A 15,590-nucleotide genomic window follows, 5' to 3' on the forward strand; every position below is an offset into this window, starting at 1 on the left:
AATTGATTTTAAAGAGATAAAATGAGCTTAGCATCAACATAAATGGTATTTTAAAATTTTAACTTGGGGTCTTATACCCATTAAAGTTTCACTTTTCAGAACCTTATTATTTTTCAGTGTACCGCTCTCTGGCTCCCTCTCTTTTGGCAACAACAGCATCACGGCAGCGACGTCACAACACTGAGCGGCAAAACTCAGAGTTTATGTTTCGCCTCGGTTTCTGGCAAGCCGGCAGCAGAGTGGCGAGCTTTGCCTTCTCGACTGCTTTCGCGATTGCCAGTCGCAATTTTCCGTTCGTGGCGAACACACGCGTTTCCCAGCGAAAGCAGCGTTAGAAACTGCCGGCATTTCGAATCTCTTGGCCGTTAGAAGAAGTTGGCTAAAAGCGAACAAACCTCTCATCTCGGTCGAAAAACTTCCGATCGACAGAAACACAACAAGTGCGATTGGCCAGTGCCACTTACAATTAGCTGCAAGTGCAACTTGGCTACTTGGCTAGTTGGCTACTTGGCTTTTTGGCTTCTTGGCTTATTGGCAGGTGTTGCTGCAGGTGAAATTTCGGTCGTGCCGGTTAGATTAGCCTGACACCTTCAACGATTCCGATTCCCACACCGATTCCTATTCTGAAACCGAAACCCCAAACGAAACCCACTCCGTGTGTTATTTCCCGCGCTAATTGGCTTGATTTTTGGCCCAAAACTAAATATCAAGTTTCAATATTTACCGTGTGCTCGCGAAATCGGACAGTCTGTCACTTGCGGAAACCGAAAGAAGTCTATATACCCCACTATTATATATATATATGATATATATCTTTTGGCATCGGGCCATCTTCATCAAGTGAGCTTGGAAAGCAGGCAGCCCATCCTATTTGCATTTCAAATTGTTTGCGAAGATCTAAGAAAGGTAAGTGGCTCGCTGGCTAAGTGAAAATCAAACATGAAGTGGTACAATTAACTCGAACGATTTTCGATTCGATTTCTGGATATTCGGGCGATATTTGCATAACCCGATGGGAAAATATATATTTTTGTGCTTGTCCATTTCCTTTTGGCTGCATAAATTATCCCACTCTCTCTCGCGGGATTTTCTATTCGGTCGCAATTCTAATTAAGTGCCAAGACCTGCCCCAATGATGTTGCCACTCCCACGACCTTTGGCCCACCTCTGACCCCTCGATTGCTACACGGAGAAAAGCATGTCAGTATATCAAAATACGCGGGTTTTCTTATCACTGTCTTTTAGCAAATTCTGGCTTATCAGCGCCAACCAAAGTCATCAATCGTAAAATGCTAATATGATTTTTTTTATCGCCTGGCAACATGAATATTTTTTTGTGTTATAAAACTAGTTTTTGATAGAAATTTATAAATGGGACAGATCATAATAGATAGAAGATATAATCAGAAGTTTAAGTGTATTTTTTGATAACTTTTAATAAATCATACGCTATGTAGTTTTCAAAAAGCTTTGATTTAAATCAAATAAAGTTGTTGCTATAATATTTTTTAATTATATGTATATTATTATGTGTTTTTTATATTTTAAAATGTTGCGCTGATTGATGGCTATTAAAAAAAGATAATTATACAGTGTTTTTAGAAGTTCAAGTGTTGGAATAACTTTGCAAAAGGTCAAGAAAATCATAATGAGCGTAGACAACGTAAATATAAAAGTTATGTGCCAAAATACAAAGTAAACTAGCTAATAAATTTGTTTAGTAACAGTTTAAGTTTTTCGATAGACTAAAAATACTTCTACCGGTATTATGAAATGTCACAGTGATAAGACGAAGATAGTGCTAATTTGTTTGATTACCGAAATGTTGTAGATATTTTTGCGGCGTGCATTTTGGCTGTTTTTATTGCCTTTTTTGCTATCTATGCCCTTGTTGGCATTGTTAACAAAACTGTAGATTTATGCAGTAGATTAGCTCGTCAACACAAAGCGAAGGCCAAAGGACATGCTCGATGGGAAGGTCCAAATCCGCTTATTAATGAGCTGTCACAGGGCAATGGAACTTGGTCACTGGATAAGAGGCGGCGGTCAAGACTTGGCCATCAATTAACGTTAATGTGGCAATGTCGTCAGCGAAAGTGAGCAACTCGCCAAATGTCCTTGCCACACTTTTGTCAATCACAAGTATCTTTTGCAAATTTGTTTTATTTTTCGCCAGCCGTGCGAATGCATTTCATATTCATAAGCTGTCGTTTCGAGGTAGTGAGTGTGACTAAGCCGACAACTTGCACAAGCCAAGAAATGATAAAATCGTTAAAATCGACTTGGTTTTTTATTTTTTTTTGGAGGAGGAGTAGGAGTAGAGGTACGTGACCAACGATGACCTTCAGTGGAGCAGCTTGCTCCTGGGAGATTCTAGCCAAATGCACGAATCGCTTTTCGAGGGTCATAAATAAAAAAGCGAAATGGACCCCCTCTCTGTGCCACTCAGGTGCTCGACATGGCGCATATTTTTAGACGTTTAGCAGAACCCACTAAAAATACATTGCTTTCTTCAGCAAAAATAAAAGGAAATATCCCACAGAAAAGGGAAAACAAAGCCCTGCACTCAGAAACGACAGAATGCGCGCTGGGATATCATAAAATGCCGAAATGCAGAAAAAGAAACCAAAATACGAGAAAATAGACATTAGCCAGCACAAAAGGCGAATCTCAGGCAGCGAGATATTGGAGTTTTTAGTTGGGTTTAGTCGATGAGGCATTACCCTGGGGAACTGAATGAATAATAATTGGTTTTTGTTACTAATAATTTATGCAGCCACTAAACTGAAACCGAAAACTTATTAGCATAGATTTATTGACAGCTTTCTGGCTATCATGTTTATGCTATTATATCTAAATCCATTAAACTAAAATTGGCTGGTAAATAAATATATTAAAACAATACAGCTAAAATGAAGTGGTTTATATATATTTTTTTTTTTGGCAGGTCATGTTTTTATGAATGTTGTTATTTTGTAGCTTAATCATCATTAAAAAATAAAAAAATAGGGTGTTATGTTCTACAGTACAACTCCCCTCGAATCTACATATCTTAGTTCCATATAACACCATCTTCTACTCCACTGAGACAAAAAATGATACACTTTTGTGTGTTAGTGTGTGCAGGGGATGTGAGAATGCGAGACGGGGCAAAAAAAACATAACAAAAAAGCAAGAAGACCGATAAAAAAGGACAGCAAAAAACATTTGGCAGAGCATAAAAGTAAAAATGAAATAAAATGGCATAAAAAATGCAACAGTTCAGTGAGATAAACACGAAAAAGCCAAGGTAGAAAAAGATATGAAACGAGGGAAGTTGGCCGAAAGCAAAGGGAAGCGGCTAAGAAAGAAAAGGAAGCGGGAGCATTTAGACCCAAAGAAAGAATGAAGGGACACCGAATGGGCCAGTAGCTTGGATTTCAAGCCCACTCACACATGGACACACCTTGCCGAATTTTAAATGAGTCAGCGAGCGATTCAGGTGGCCTAAAGGGGGCGTGGCGGGGACCTCGAGGGAGGTGGATCCTTCAATAAATGTCCAGTTGTCCGGCTCCTCTGCTTTCGGCCAACTCCGGGGCCTGCCTTCGACACTTGGCACGGTTTTAATGCCCTACCCAAGGTTAACACGAACACACTGGAAGAAACAAAAGTAAAGATTTAAAAAAATGATATTACAAAATCTATAAAAATAATAAAAAGATAGGTACTTGTACCACTCCCAGAAAATCTATTAAAAAATCTGTTCAAATAGTAAAATATAATATATTTAATTTTAGATATATTACTATAAAATATATAATAAATATTAATGCCTTGAGTCAGTTTCAGTTTAATCAGTTGTAAATGCATATGTCTATTATTTCCCATTAAGATTGATAAAGACCAAGATCCCAGTGGTTTTTCCCAGTGCACTTACACAAAAAGAAATACAGACACTCTCACATAATAAAGAAAAAGCGGATAAAGCTAGCAAATAGAAATGAAGAAATACAAATTGTATAAAAAGGTAGGAGGGGTTTTTTCGTAATGTGGCACAGAGATAAAAGCGTAAATAGAACCGAGGCACGAAAATTTTTTCAAATTACCAGCAAAGAGGTTGAGGCAGGGCCACCCTATTTAGGGAGGAAAATGAGTGTGTTTGTGTGTGTGAGAAAACTTATTGAAAGTGCTAACACACACGCAAGTGAAACTGCTTATGCAGTCGTGTGGGTGCGGTGTTTCCACATCCTGCCAAGCGACCGCAGTTTAAACAAACTGCTTGGCCTGCCCGTGTCCATGTTCCTTATACCACTACTAACACAACCATGCGGGAAAGTTGTCACCTTTCTCCCGCCCCATTTACTCATCTTTATCCCCTCCCCCTCTGCACAGAAAAAAATATAATCCTTAGCATAATTGAATTTATAAGATTTGTTTTATAAGTGTTTTTGGTTAATCATTTTTCTATTGGATTTTTAAAATTTGGAATAATATGTAGATCCCTTATTAATATATGAGATTCTACAATGCTTAATGATAAAGTATTTTCAAGATCTATTACATTCCTAGCAATTTAGTAGTTTATTGTTTATAGAACTTTAACGAGCCAACACAAACACACAAGAATACTTAAGTACAAGAATCTTTTGCTTTATCTTTAATGTATCTAAAGTTTTTTTCCCTCTTATAAAGTCCAACCTCTAAAAATAATAAATCACAAAATTTTTATAAAGGAAACCTGTGAATATATATGATTATGATGGTACATTGATGATCCTAACGAATGTCTGAAGCCAAAATTAAATATTTTTTGTGAGTGCATTTACCTCCTTTCAACTGCTGCTGACTTTGCGTGTGTGTAATGAATTTAAAGTTTGCTCCGCATACATTTTTCATACGCTTGCAAATTGTTATGGCTTTTGGACCACCCGGAAAACCCCCATATATGTATGTGTGTATCCACCTTGTATTAAGTGGGTGTCGTGTGTTAGCTTTTGTCCTTGTTATCCACACGAGACATGATTATTAATTTGCAATTCCTGCTAATTGCATGAGCTTCAGCCACCCACTTACCATTCACCACTCACCACTCACCTGTATCTGCCCCCAGGTGTTTCTTTGGCCATCTATGTGATCGCTTAAAAACTTATTTTCATGTCTAGCTAACTAAGGCACATTCCACCGCGCAACTGCTGTTCAAATAGATAAGCCCAGATTAGATTAGCGGTCACTGGAGCACATGGAAAACATATTATGCTTTCCCTTTGACTCCCAACAACCCCCCACCAATGGGTTCTTTATGGGGAATTCTAATTGCTTAATGGGATCCGCGAATAGTTTGGAATTTAAAGGCTGGCCACTTGAAAGTAAACAAAAAATGCTTAAAATTGATGGAATTAATCTCATTGCTCTAGCAATTGGCTGATTTTTTTGGGAATTCTGGAAGAATCTTGCCTTAACCAGATTAATTGTTTCATTTGAAGGAATATACGTAAAAGATTAATGATTATTAAAATGTATATAAATATGTTGGGTGTGGACTAAAATAATTATCCCTATTCTTCAAAAAACTTGTAATAATATTTGCTTTAAATCAACCTAATCCATTTGTTTACCCTGAGTCCACTTCATTTATCTCACTCGTTGACGGCACTCATTCATTAGGATTTTTTAATGCCCCACCATTGCATGGAAAAATTCACAAATTTGAATATATATTTTGTGGCAAATTCTAAGCCATATATTCTGTAATAAAAATCAATTTGTGAGCAAACGGCCTGCCATTAAGAAGGCAACATGCCCGAAGTGGGCTCAGTACAGCTTAGCTCAGTTTTTCTTGGCTCTACGATGATGATCTTGGCGATGAGGCGATGGCGCTTGAGTACCGTCGACTGTCATGTCGATGCATTATAAATTGTTGACATTAGCTGGCAAATCGACGACCAGACGGCGTCAGCCGATAGGTTTAATTTCGTTGATTGAACAGCATCGAATCGAATCGAATCGAATCGGAGCAGGGAGCTACGAGTGTTTTACGAGCGCATTCTAGCATTTTGCATTTTGTTTATAAATCGCAGGCAATCTAATCGATCGTCTTTGGCATTCTGATGCTCGTGGGGTTAGCGGCTAAGTGCTGTAGTTCGACTTCCTGTCTGCCAGAGGCTAAAAAAGTTCAGTGGAGGGTGGTGATTCGGTGGCTCGGCCTTGACCTGGGCGCCATTCAGAAAGGCGGCCTATTATAAGGCTCGCCCACCCAAAAGTTTTACTCTTTGCGGCCTTTGTGCCTAGTGCTGGGCCATTGCGCATACGCCCTGTTGCCAGACTCCTTTTAACCCTTCGCAAGGCATTGAAGCTCTTGGAAATATAAGTATTTTTTAAAAGTGAAAAGAACCTATTAAATAATTTTAATGATGTTTGCTGAAGTAATGAATAATCATACAAATATTTGTTTAATAAATACCACCCTCATTGAAAGTTAAATAAAAACATGCAAAATAATATTTAACAACATATATATTTTTTAATTAACAGTTAAACTTATTTAGTTGCTTAAATTTGTAAAGAACCAAACTAAAGTAATAAAAACCAAAGACAATATTGGATTTCTTAGAGTTTTTTTATATAAATATATTAATATTAAATTAGAAAACATGGTAAATAATATTTAATAACATTTTTACATTGCTTTAAACTGGCAAGTTACCATAGTTGTTTTTAAAATGTGTATATAATGAAATTAGCTAAGAAGCGCATTAAATATTTAGCAAAACAATACTATAATAATAACAAAACATTCAGTTTTAGAGCATAAAACACAAAAGCTTAGAATTTTCCTTTAGCAGGGTTAAACTCGACAAAAGCAGCAGCGGCAGGAGTTTTCCTCTTTTCATTTAATATTTCCTTTTGAATTTGCAACAGAGGCCTGGTCCTAATTAAGTCGATGTTTGGCTTTCCAGCTGCGCTTTTGATGGCCAGCTTGAACCCCTAGATTCGGGTCTGCCATGTTCCCGAATTCAAAGCAAAGTCCTGTCCATTGGGAACTGGGTCCTGGGAACTGGAACTGCAGTGGTAGTATGGTGATGACGATGGCCAAAGGGCACGCACATCCCGATAATTTGGCAAACGCCACCGAAATTCCCAACAAACCCGACCACAGGTCCACCGCTCGACAACTTCCATCGGGCAACAAATTGTTTTCTTTTCTGCGGTTTTTACTCTTAATTATGCGAGTTGACTCGGGAATTACCACGATTTGGGTTCTGGTAATGGGACCCCGGGTTCTTCGCTTGTTGGGATTCGCTGACTTTGACATTTGAGTTCAGCTCGGTGCTCTTTTACATTTTTTTGTTCTGTTGCCCAGACTGTCGCGAATCGCCAGTTCATTAAACTGAAGTGTCATTCTGCGAACGTTTCCCTGCCTTTCTTTTATGTCTTTCACGGTAACGGAGCAAAGTACAGCGTTGTAAGAATGTGTTGTAATGGCAATGAAAAGCATGATTTAACGAATTTTGAGAACTCTTCTCGAGCTGACCTTAGCAAATTTCGGGGCAATAATCTGGTAAGAAATAAACAAGAATAACCATTAAGTTGAACTAATTTAAGGGGTTTGTAGGTTTAACATGTACTATCAACACTAAAAAATTTTATTACCTTAAATAAATTAAATTGTTAGGCACATAATTTATTTCTAATTTCTAAGGAAATCCATAAAAGTCATAAAATCCTATGCTTACATTTTATTTAATTCCATTTATATGGTTTTGCGGTTTTCTACAGAATTGAAATGGCTGCTTTAAAAAGCTCAACTTCTTAAAGCATAAAGTGTGAGCTTTAAAGGGTTCCTTGATGACTTGATCCCCATGAATTTATAATATTCCATTTTCCAAATTCGCAGTCATCGGAATTGCCAACACCCAAGTTTCGACTTTGCATGAATTACATCATAATCTCCTCGTTCGCACACCTTTAAGAGCATTAAACGCGTCGCTTTGCCCATAACAAATTGAAAAACTTTCAAATTGCGAACATACTCGTAAAATCAGTTGTTATGGCTTCACCCAATGCCGACTACGGAATACACCCGACTCAAATCGGTGAGATATGGCACCATTATGATTGCACAGGCACAGGCACTCATCGCTTTTTTTTTTGTATGCCAAAAGAAAGCGGTGAAAAAAGTTTTTTTCTTTCGGCTTCGACATGCAAAAATTGTCAAGAACAATAAGGCGAAACCATATAAAATATGTTTTGGGTGCGTTGGGGCAGTTCCATCAGACAAGCAGAGATGGAGACGCGCTGAAAATGCCAATTAGGCTGAAGCCAACCTCTCGAAATCAAAAAAAAAAATGACCAAAACTTCATAAAAAAACTTTCAAGTTTTATATGCCTCTGGAATGCGAAATAAACAAGATCATGTTGCCGGGTATAAAAATCAAACAAACAGAACAGAACTATAACAAGGGACCGAGAACCGGCGTTTCTTGAGACCCCTTATCATAAACGATCGTGCTCAGGAAATCAAATAAATTATTTGGTCAGCGCCAAAGAAAACAAATCCCAAAAAAAATATAGGCTTTCGTGTTGGATTAATTGCTGACGCCAGAACTTGGAGACAATGTTGTCGTCAGCGACGAAACAATTGATGGTTGAAGATATTTTTTATGTCGGAATTTGCTTTGATTTCGCTTTGGGCGAATAAACTAATAAAAACCACAAACAAGTTTTTTTTGGGTCTATGAGGTGTTAGGCTACAGTTCTAATTAAGCCAATCTAGTGGGAGAAGTCGTAAAGTCAGTCTTAAAGTTCGGCGAAAATCATCAACTTGCCTTATTTATCGCTGCTCCCTTGGTGAATTTGGCTGCTCAGAATTAATGATGTAATACATTAGGCCAATTTCTCAAGCCAGCCTGGGCCTCATTATGAATTCTATTGCGCCGGTAAATGAAAGACCCATAAATAGGCAAAATGATGGCCAAGATGGTGTTGACACAGTCGATGATGAGGCAGCTGATAAGGTGAACCTGTGAGGGATGGCTAAGTGGGATCTTAACCCGATAAACTAGAAAAGATAGCGAAAGGGTATAAGGTAGTTGTGTGCCCATTATGTACAGATAAGATAGCGCGGTCTCAGGTTTATCTAAAAATCTTATCAGGCGGAAAGTGCGAGATTTAAGAAAAATAGCAAATAATGCGTAATCAATTAAATAGTCATGAAGGTCTGGAAAGTGGGGTAAATTTCTTCAACTATCTTAAAGTAAAAATTATATTCATTTATTTATTCCTTTGAATTTGTAAAAATCCTTGGCTTTTCTTACCTTCCTACACACTTTGGAATATAAATTCATACAATGTGGGCCCCTCAGAACAGACAACCCTCCAAGTTAAATTTAACTAGCAGAAAATTCTGGGAATAGAATAAAATGCCTTAATTACATATTTACCAAGCTTTAAGCTTTACAAAATTTTCTTCGCTACTCTTTCCAGCTATGAAAATAAATTGAGGTCCCTTTGATATCTTTGCTAATAGAATAAATATGTTAAAAAGATTTTCGTGGAACCCATCGAGATATATTTATATTAGTTCGTGAACTTCTATTAGAGGCCACCCCAAATTATTGGAATGACACTCGTTTAATATTAAAAACATTTCCGTCAGCACTCGTCGAAATGTTCTAACTCCATCCATCATATTTCCGGTCTTCGGGCGACTTCCTCTTCATCGCCCTCAGAGTTATGACATATGAAATTAATGTACATTTAATATGTTTTCAATTTCAATGAAAATACCAGAAATGCGTCGAAAAATTTCCGGCATAAATTGGCGCCGCTTTGGATGGGCCCATAAATCTTTTCCAGCCAGGACAGGATGTTGCTCCTCCGCGTCCCTTAACTTCAAAAATTCAGTATCGCCCCCGAGGGCTGTCCGCTATTTATGCAAATTGCAAACAATCCGAGGTTCCGCATTTCCTCCCAGCTTCCCCAAATGATTGTGGAAAATGGAATTCATATTTGTGGCCTGTTTGTTCTTTTTTCAATTAGAGTTCGGTCAATGATTTGTTAGACGATTTAATGGAAAATTGATTTTGGCTCCAGGCAAGTTATAAATAAATTTATTTTGTTCTCTCTCCTTATATGAATTTATTTTATTTTTGTCAAATTAGTTATTAAAGAGGGACAGTCGTCGTCTGCTAAAAGGGGTTTGCATTTCCGCTTAAAACGTAATTTCCCCATGCAAGTTCCATGCATGTAGAAAAAGTTGGCGGAAAATTCTCTGGCAGAAGGAAACGCGAAAATGCGAAGGAAAAAGAAAAAAAAAATAGAAATATGTGCGCCAAGCAAAAAATGTGTTTTCCTCGAACACACACTCAGTTACTCACACCCCCAACCCCGACCCCCTTTTTGTTGTGCATTTATTTTTGTTAGTTTCATTTGCTTTGTGCAGCTGCTTTGCAATTTAACTCCGTCGCCCCTGGGAAACCCCCTTAACCCCCTGTTGCCGGTTTGCTTAGCTGCTTCGCATCGCTAATCCAGTGCGAGATATTTTCCCGCTGCTGCCATAGATTTTTCTCGGGCATTGTTCGGCTGACAAAAAGTCATTTGTTGCACTTGCCAACTGACGAACTGAGGGAAGAATAGATCTTTAGCGCGAAGACGGCTTCTTATGATGCGCTTAATTTGAGTTTGATTAGCGGAAATGTGACAGGAAAAAATAGTTGGGCAAACATGGAGGTGATTATGGGGAAAAACTAACAAGCAACTGGCTGGAAATATATTTTTTATACACAAAAAAACCATACCGCTTCATTAATATATTGACCTTTGAAAATTGTAGTGTAATATATATGGTATCGCATTAAAATAATTCAAAATTGATTTATTTAGTTGGCATTTAAATGAGAACTGTTTTTTTAATTTGCTGGATAACTATAATCCATTCCATTGACATTGAAATTTTTCTATTGGCTTAAACCTTTTTTTTACACAAATCTTTATCATAATATCGCTTCAAACCTTCTAAATATTTTAAAAACCCGTTCTTTCTTTTCTCCTTCCAGGTAAGCTCTCTTGCCATCCGATTAATCCTGGTAACTATTTCCAGCTGACCAAACGGCCTGAATGCCCCATCCAGTTTCATGCAACTTTTCCTTGAAACCAAAAATAAAACATTCGAATGCAGTGCAACATTCGATATGCAAACACACAACAAATTGTATTCAGTTGGCAGAAATATTTCAGCTTTTAACATGTTGATTTTCGCGAAAACGAAGCGAACGGCCAGCCGTACACCAGTGCGTATGTGTAATGCATGGCGGCGGGCACGAGGCGCATAACGCATACGCCGCGTATGCACGCCACGCGCAATTAAGCCAAACAAAATGCGATCGTGAAGCGTTCATAAAAATAAAATAAAATCCAATATCAAGAAGAAAAAAAAGAGCGCAAAAAGCGAGATGCGAAAAACGCAAAATAAAAATTAACACCCAGCATAAAATATTCCCAATTTAACGACGGCGTGTGCATGATAAATATGTATTTGAAATGTGCACGATAATTAATAAACATTTAGGCGGGCAGCGAGGGGTGCTCCTGGTGCTGGCCAACAGCACTATGCAGTCAACCACTTGACCATAATCAGTCAATCAGCCGGCAAAACGGGGACGTTGTTGTTTCACCCATTAATGAAGTTGTTGTGTTTGCCTGCGCCAGCCCACGCATATAAATATGTGCGAATCTATGGACACATATAGTGTTATATGGCGATATATGGCTTTATGGCGACCGACATGACTGCAATTGCCGCTGGCAATGGTCTCGATGCAGGCCAATTAGGCGCATCAAATTGGCCAGCTTTGCTTGTTTATCGAAGTGAAAAGCGGCCGACACGAGCCACATGTCGAATGGCTAATCAGACACTTTGGGGTCATTTCCAATGCAGATTTTGGGGCGGAGTTCTGCTGGAGTTGTCTCTTATCCCTCCCCCCTGGGGGCGACCAGTTCCGCAATTGTTCAATTCCCAATTAAATCTATCCCCTGTGAGGGGTCCCAATTCCCCCAACCATTCGGTTATCACAGCCGGAACAACTACGCACTTTCAGTTCTGGGGAACCATCGCGATTCCAGTCTTCACTGGTGTACCCATTCCCTTGCCCTTATATTCATTCATATATCCATGTGGGTTAGGGTGGGTCAATGTGGAGTTATAAAGATTTTAAGGGATCTTTAAAAATTTAAATATTTTAAAAATACTTTAAAAAGCATTTAAAACTACTCGTTGGAATTCTTTTATTGTTGAGAGTAATAAAGCAGAAAAACCTTTCAAAATCAAGAATAACTTAATATAAACTTAAATTTATTATCATCAAAAACATTTTTTAAGGCGGAAATTTTTTTTATTATTGTTTATAGGTCAGTGTTTTGTAATATAAGTAATTATAAGGATTAAATACATCGAAAGAAGTGGTTTTCTTTTGAAAAAACAACCTTAAGAGCCTTGTGAATTATCGACAGATAAGCTCCCCCTTGTGATCTCATATCTCGTAGACACCTCAAGTAGGGCCACCCTAATTCGCCGGGCTGACCCAGTTGAGTGGTGCAGTGCGTTCATATGTACGTGTAGGTGGTGCTGCCCAGTTGTTGCCCAAGCAGGTCAACAATGGAGTGCCACTCAATATACAAAAACACTGCTATCCGCCGATGAATGCAAACAACAGTGGCAACAAAGACTTCCACTGCTAACAATCTGCAAAAATGTAGGGGGCGGCTAAAAAAAAGAGAATTTTTTAGAAAGCCTGTGTGAAGGAACCAAAGGCAAATTGCTAAAATCCTTTACAGACTGAACGACGCCACTGGCCGGAAAGGATACGCTTGTTAGGAGCGGAAGTGGAAGCCAGGATAAGAAAGAGACAGCCACACGCAATTAGAAAGAGACAGGCGAGCAGGGACACCATTGTTGCCAGGGACTCTGTAATTAAACGCTTAATGCGATTTCACTTGCTGCTGCTGTTTTTCGTTACTGCCGCCCTGTTAATTGGGTCACTCGAAATGAATTTTTAGCGCTTACTCAAATCGCCGGGCATAATGAAGATGTTTTCCCAGGTTTAGCCACTTAATTGACTTTCATTGTTGTTCGCAGTGTTCTCAATGTTCCACCTGCAGCACAACTCAATTAGCCAAATGGCAAAGTTCTTGCACAACTTTCGCAGTCTGCATAATTTGTAGGTCAGCCGGCTGGCTTTGGCACAAAAGCCTCTCGAACAATAAATTGCAGTTAAATGGAATTGCTAAAGGATTTTGTTTAGCCAAGTAGCTTGGAGTTTTCCCTCGTATTTGTATGGCCTACTCCAGACCAAGATGGCCCATTTATTGGCCAGCTAAACGCTAAGCATTTAATTAATTTAGCCCTTGAGGGAAATAGGAAAAATATCAGTCTTCTTTAAGGGAAAAAAATATACATGCAAAAAAAATTCATAGTTTTAACATCATTTATAAAATATATATTAAAATAATATAGGCATATATTTCTTAAATAAAAAATGTCCAAAAATCAAGCAAAACTAGAAGCGGACTTTTCAATTTTCCATACCTACAACTTTTCCTTTCCCGTACTTTAGTGAAAAGTTGTTGGCGAAAAACAACAGCGAAAGCGTGCAAAATATTTCTTATTCTTTTCGTTGCTTGGGTTGTCAACATTTTGGCAATTTGATTAAGTCCAATTTGTGCGACGTTTTGGCTGCCACGCCCATCTACCCACCGCCCCCTTTCCAGCAGATCGGTTTATTTGCGCTCAACTTTGCAGTTAAATAAGACAACAAAAATTTATTTGCCCAACTTTTCGTTCGTGTGTGTGGGTGGCTGGGAAATTGTGATTCCATTAGGAAAAGTCTGCAACTCAAATGTCATTTAAGTTTGTCTAAAAGGGCTGTTTTGTGGATGGGGGTTGGGGGGTTTTACCCGAACTCCTGGGATTTGGGATTGGGATTGGAAGCGGAAGAATTCCGGAGGAAACCGAGACACACAGCATTTGCATGGCAAATATAATTACAAAGAAACAGAAAATGCAATTTTCCATTGCATACTTCTGGGCAATCTAGCAGGAAGCTCACACACATACGTATTCCGTTTTCAAATTTTACGAAACATATATGCATATTTCAGGCATCGATTTTAGGACAGCCGCCTGTTCGTTTACATCAATTAGAGTGGCAAATAAATATTTCACTATTTCGATTTCGTCCAATATATTGCCATATAATTATAAGCAAATTGATCCTTTTCAGAATGGATTTGCCACAGGCTGACACCCAAACGTACATTTGTATTCATGCACTGAGAGAAACTATACTGTTTTAGAAAAAAGTTATTAATGAAATCGAACCTTAAGATATTACATAATGAACTTTTAATACCATTAGGTATTATCATTTCATATAAAATATATTTAAAAGAAAAGTAGATTGTTGCAGAGAAGTCCTTTGAAAATGTTTTAACTAAAAGTTTTTTCAAGGGATCTATAAGTTTTCTCATATTTTTAAGACCAAAAACCCAATTACCTAAATTATTTATTTAAATTGCAAAGTTTCTAGAATATTTTTTGGAGTGTACTTGGTAAACCCCCCGCACAAGCAAGCAAAACAAGTTGAGCTCACTCAAACTAATCAGTTGTTTCAATATTTGCCCGAAGGCGAACAAGGACAAAAGTCATCAGCAATGGATGAGGTGGGGGAGATGAAAGGGAGGAAGTGGAACCTGCAATGCAGGCAGGAAACGGAAACGAGTGGCGGAGAACAACGGAAACAGCGCAGTGCACTGCAGATGTGAGAGCCACTTACTCCTCCTTTTCTATCTGTCACCTGCAAGGTGCCACGCCCTCCATCAGCGCCCACATGTCGATTAGGAAAGAGTTAAGGCCACTTAGCCGAGGGCTAATTCATTTTCTCGCACACTTTGGAGTTGCATCACTTAAACAAAATGTTCCATATTTTCGCAGCCAGACGGATCCTTTTAAGTTCCGCCACGCCTTATCGCGTGGGCCTCGTTTTCCACAGTCTTTTGTTGACTTAAATACGTTTGCATAAAATGCGGCTAATTAAAACTTATGAAACGGCCAAAAAAAAAGCAAAAACGGTTAGCGCAAAGCGAAGAAATCCGCTGGAAAAGTGCCTAGAAATAAAGGGGAGAGTAAAAAAATGCGAAAGCCAACTTTATTTGAAGGAAAACTTATCGAATTTTCATGAACTTTTAGGCCCATGAGAGCGGAAGACCTTCTTTATTCAGATGTCAAAAAAAAATTCTGAAAATAATAGGTCTAGGAAAATTAACATATACCCTTTAGATTTCATGAGATTAAGGGAGTTGTTAGGGGATAAACTAAAAATATAAATTAAGGTATAAGAATTATTTTAAGGAACTTTTCTATTACATATGTCTGAAATTGGTTTTCTTAAAGCAAGTAATGTTTATAAAGCAAAGGATATATATTTTTCAAAGTGGTCTTAAAGATATTTCAGACTTAATTAAACCGTAAGTTTTGGTTATATAATTTAAAGAGAGTCCCAGAAATTCCAACTGGTCCAACTTATTTAATCCCAGAAATGAAGTTTCACATCGTTGCT

At 38.2% G+C, this 15,590-nt stretch overlaps 1 protein-coding gene across 2 annotated transcripts in view; it reads left to right on the forward strand.

Moving 5' to 3' along the window:
• The first annotated feature begins 206 nt into the window (after window positions 1-206).
• Window positions 207-15,590, forward strand: part of rgn (regeneration) — a 45,454-nt gene continuing 30,070 nt past the window's right edge. The window contains exon 1 of one of the 2 annotated variants that reach the window (XM_017078754.4): window positions 207-906. The gene's annotated coding sequence lies outside the window, so the exon portion shown is untranslated. The remainder of the gene's footprint in view (window positions 907-15,590) is intronic. The other variant, XM_017078756.4, reaches the window with a different exon arrangement.

Source organism: Drosophila suzukii, chromosome 3, assembly GCF_043229965.1.
Source record: "Drosophila suzukii chromosome 3, CBGP_Dsuzu_IsoJpt1.0, whole genome shotgun sequence".
Classification (NCBI taxonomy): domain Eukaryota; kingdom Metazoa; phylum Arthropoda; class Insecta; order Diptera; family Drosophilidae; genus Drosophila; species Drosophila suzukii.